Here is a 4,497-nt window from a genome sequence, read left to right on the forward strand (position 1 = left end):
TCATTTATTTAAAAGTAAATATTGTTAAAATATATTATGATCAATTAGTATTTATTAGAATTATTTAATATATCTGAATATTTATTATTTTAATTTTCTTAGCATTTATAAATACTTTTTTGTATTGTATCATTTTATATAACTTTAATACACACAAATCTTTTCTTTACTGTTCTCTCGCTCTTACTCTTTTTAACATGGTATCTTCTTTGAAGATGATAGGTTATTTTTCTTCTGGTAAAATTACCATATTTTCACACTTTTTTCTATGCCATTTTTTTTCCTTTTTGTCATTCATTTGACGCTTTTTCACCTCACCGATTAGCTTATTCTTTCTGTCTTGTGTCTTTCTGAGTCTAATGAATCAAACACCACTGTCATTCGCTGCTTACCTATTCTCGTAGAGAAGCCAAATATTTTTCGTCATCTTCCGGCATTTTACCATCTCTTTGCAATTTGCCACTTTTTCGGTAATGTTTAGGCAGTCCGCCATCTTTTCGTCAATTTCGTCTGTGTTTTCCTTGCGGCAGTTTCGTCTACGCTTTTCTTGTGAAAATTTGTTCTGTGCTTTCCTTGTGACAGTTCTATCTACGCTTCCTTCTGGCAATTCCTTTTGCGCTTTCTTCCGGCAGTTCTGTCTGCACCTATTCTATCAGTTTATGCCTTTTTTTTCTTTATTTCGTTTTAAATAAGTTTCAAACTCAAGTTATCACTTGAGTTTGAGGGGGGATATTAGAATATATTAGGATCAATTAGCATTCATTAGACACTACAATAAATTACCAGAATAGCGACCGATTTTAGCGATTGAAAAATTGGTCGCTAATAGCGACTGATATAAGATTTATAGGAGTAGAAAAATTTTGGTCGCTAAATCGGTTGCTAAGTTTCATTCAGTAACCCATTTTAGCGACCAACGAAAATAGTCACTAATAGCAATTGATTTGGCGACTGATAATATTTTTCTTCGACAAAAATGAAATTGGTCCTAAAATTGGTCGCTATTTTTTTGTTTAACGACTGATTTAGCAACCAAAATAGAAAATTTCATCTTTGGTTCTTTTGGTCACAAAATCGGTCGCTATTTTTAATTTAGTGATCGATTTAGCAACCAATAAAGAAATAGGCTAAAACTAGTTGGTCGCTGATTCAGTCGCTATGCTAAGTTAGCGACCGATTTTAGAGACCAATTATAAAATGTTGTTTTAAAGATGTTGGTTGCTAAATTGGTCGCTATTTTTAAATTTAGCGACCAATTCAGCGACAGAAATACAAAAATAGTGTTATAAACTAATCGGTCGCTAAATCGCTCTCTAGTTAAAATAAAAGGAAGTTACTGAGTTAATCTAACCCTAACCTAGCCACACCATCCTCAGATCCCTCACACTTCTCACTAACCCTAATGTGACTACCACCGGAAGCACAACACCCTCTCCATTTGTGCCGTCCTCGCCGTCGCTGTCGTCGTCTACTGCTTGAAGCCTTCAACCTTCTTCGTCACTGGCTCACCGTCTCTCACCTTCTTCGTCACTGGCTCATCGTCTCTCACCTTCTTCTTGCTGTCAAGCTCTTACGATTTCTCTCACCTTGATCTCGATCTAACTTTAACAATCTCTCTCACCTTGATCTTGATCTCACTCTCCGCTGCCGCTTCTAACTCACATCGCCTTTCCTTATTACTTCGTCGCAAGAAGGTATTCTTTTTATCTCCCCGGTGATTTGAGTTTTTCTATTTTTGATTTGTTTTCTGTGTGTAAATAATGGTTCTGTTTTTACTGATTTTGAAATTGAACTTCGAATCAGAAAACAAGCATACAATTGTTGTTGCAAAACTTTGCTTCTTGTTGTTGCATACAGTCTGAGGAAGGACTTGGTGCAGTATGGAGAATATGAGTGCTTGCTGAACACCATGGAAGTATGTGTCATTGATGCCTGACCTGAGTTGGTAAGAAGTTAAGAGATTAAGAACTCACCACTTGCCACTTAATCCTGATTATATTATTGTTGATTAAAATTAATCAGATCTTGTTTCCCCTCTAATGCTTAATGATTAAATATATTCTGATTGCCAATATTATGACAAGTGTGACTTAAAGTACTTTGACAAGTCAAACGAATTAATAAATTGATTAGTGATGATGTTAATTCCAACAGTGTGCGTGCATTCTTTTTATTGCCCATAGCAACTAAATTGTGTTGACTCTGATTGAAAATGGTCCACACCAGAGGATGTGGAGTTTAATGCATATTGAATTCATCACATGCTTTTTATGCTTATCCTGCTCTGTTGTCAAAATTAAGGATAATGCAACAGTATTCTTTGGAACCTTGACCTTTCACTATGCATATTCTTTTCTATGATTCTCTGTTTTATATTGTGTGATTAACCTGTATTATCTCTGCTCCACCTCTTTTCTTTCTCCAGTATTGCACAGTTTGAAGGAGAGTTTTGATGAGAATTCACGGAGGGATGATGTTAAGGCTATTGTTGTCACAAGTATTGTAACATGCTTCTGAGTTGAGTAACTTTTATCTTGGATGGAATGACACTTTTATTTTATTTTATTTTTCAATTTTATGAGATATCTTGGTCCTTATGCCAATATATACCCTTGTTAGTTTATTGTTCCAATCATATCTTCTTCTAATCATACTAGAGTTTTCTAATTTGCTTTAGTTAGTGAGATCCATTTCTGATGTTCTTTAGAATATCTTTGAATGGTTTGGAGCAGCAGTGTAATGTTGTTAATTTAAAGGAGTATTTTAAGTTACTTTGGCCATTATTATATGAATATCCGGGATCACACATTTAATTTCTTTTGGTTCAAGACATTCCTTCATCTATCTTTTTTATGCTTATTGCATCATGCATGTGTGTTTACATTATATATGTTTACTCTAAGATAATTTTCAACCAGTTTCTACAGAATAATAACTGGCATTTACGCTCAACTTCTATTTGGGTTATAGTTAATCTCACTCTTCTTGAAAGTCCCAATGCACTTGGTCAAATTATGATTTTGCATAGGCTTGGCATAGTTTCTCAAATACAGAGGATGGTCAATGATTCTCACATAGATGTGAAGGTCTTTTATTCTTCATCCCAAACTGAATTCATTTTATACTTTTGTTAAGTATTATGTTAATTTTCTTCTATTGTTGCAGCTTCATGCGAGACATGCACTTGGGCAGATTATTACTTTTGGTGATAGCTAAATCTAATAAAATCATGGGATACAATTCCTTTGGCACATGCAAAAATGGGAGATTTCAATAGAAATTGTATTCTTTTGTATTCACATCTTATGTATATTGCATCCTGCATTCAAAATCAGCTTTTAATATGGTATGTTAATTTTTTTCAGTAGATGATGTTCAATAGGATACTCTGTTTACTGATTATAGGTGTCCCAAAAAGTTTCCTTAAAAGATGAAAGTTTTTTATTATGTCATATATCTGATTGCTTCTTTAATGTTTCCCTTTCCAGGTGTATCAAGTTGGATTAGTTTTTCTTTTTTAACCAATCAGAGCAGTGTGAAAAGCTTTTTGATTCCATAAGCACTCCTGACCACGTTACTTTCAGAATCTCATTTCCTTAACTGCACACAATATTATGTGCTACTTTTTGTAAATTAGAATATCAATGTAGATTTACAGGTTTAATGTTGTAAGATATGAGTAGTAAATGTACCATATACCATGAATATGGATTGTAGATTGTAAGCCAACAATATACATTTGGATTGTGGATCATAAATTTGATATATTTATGAATTTGGTCTCTTTTAATTTCTATATTTCGATATAGGTATTGTGAATAATTAGTAAAAATCTATAATTAGAAAATCAGTAACAGCGACCGATTTTAGATTTTCAAGTTAGACATCAACAACCGATTTTATTAACAACCGATTTAGCGACTGAGAAGTTGGTTGCTATTTAGTGACCGATTTTCTAAACGACCAATTTAGCGACCAAAAAAGTGGTCGCCATTTAGCGACCGATTTTATTAGCGACCGATTTTATTAGCGACCGATTTAGCGACCAATATCCTTTGGTACTAGTTTGGTAGCATTGGTTGAAAATTGGTCGCTATTTTTAAATTAGCGACCAACAGAATCGGTCGCTAAATCTGTCGCAAAGGGTTTAGCGATCGATTTTCGAAAAAAATCGGTCGTTAAATTGGTCACTATTCCAATAATTTCTTGTAGAGAATTATTTAGCCCATCAGAATATTTATTATAGGATTTTACGTCTTTATTACTTCGATTCTCTTAGCACGTATAAATACCCTTCTATATTGAATCATTTCACACAATTTGAATACACCCAAATCCTTTCTTTACTCCTCTCTCTTATCTTTCAAACAAATATAATTGACACCGCTAAATATTTTTCATATATATATGGTCATTTTGGTATATATGTTTATTCTACGATGATTATAGTAACTATAGTATTTTAAAAAATGATATTAAAATTAAAGTAATATCTTT

General features: G+C 33.2%; 1 long non-coding RNA gene across 2 annotated transcripts; it reads left to right on the top strand.

Moving 5' to 3' along the window:
- Nucleotides 1,124–3,798, top strand: LOC110263447. Of its 2 annotated transcripts, XR_002349118.1 has the most exons (6): nucleotides 1,124–1,694; nucleotides 1,804–1,945; nucleotides 2,426–2,517; nucleotides 2,971–3,086; nucleotides 3,166–3,346; nucleotides 3,489–3,798. It is a non-coding gene; the product is annotated as an uncharacterized LOC110263447 (long non-coding RNA). The 2 variants fall into 2 exon arrangements; XR_002349117.1 differs by having other exon boundaries at nucleotides 2,426–3,086.

Source organism: Arachis ipaensis, chromosome B06 (assembly GCF_000816755.2).
Source record: "Arachis ipaensis cultivar K30076 chromosome B06, Araip1.1, whole genome shotgun sequence".
In the NCBI taxonomy this organism is placed as follows: Eukaryota; Viridiplantae; Streptophyta; class Magnoliopsida; order Fabales; family Fabaceae; genus Arachis; species Arachis ipaensis.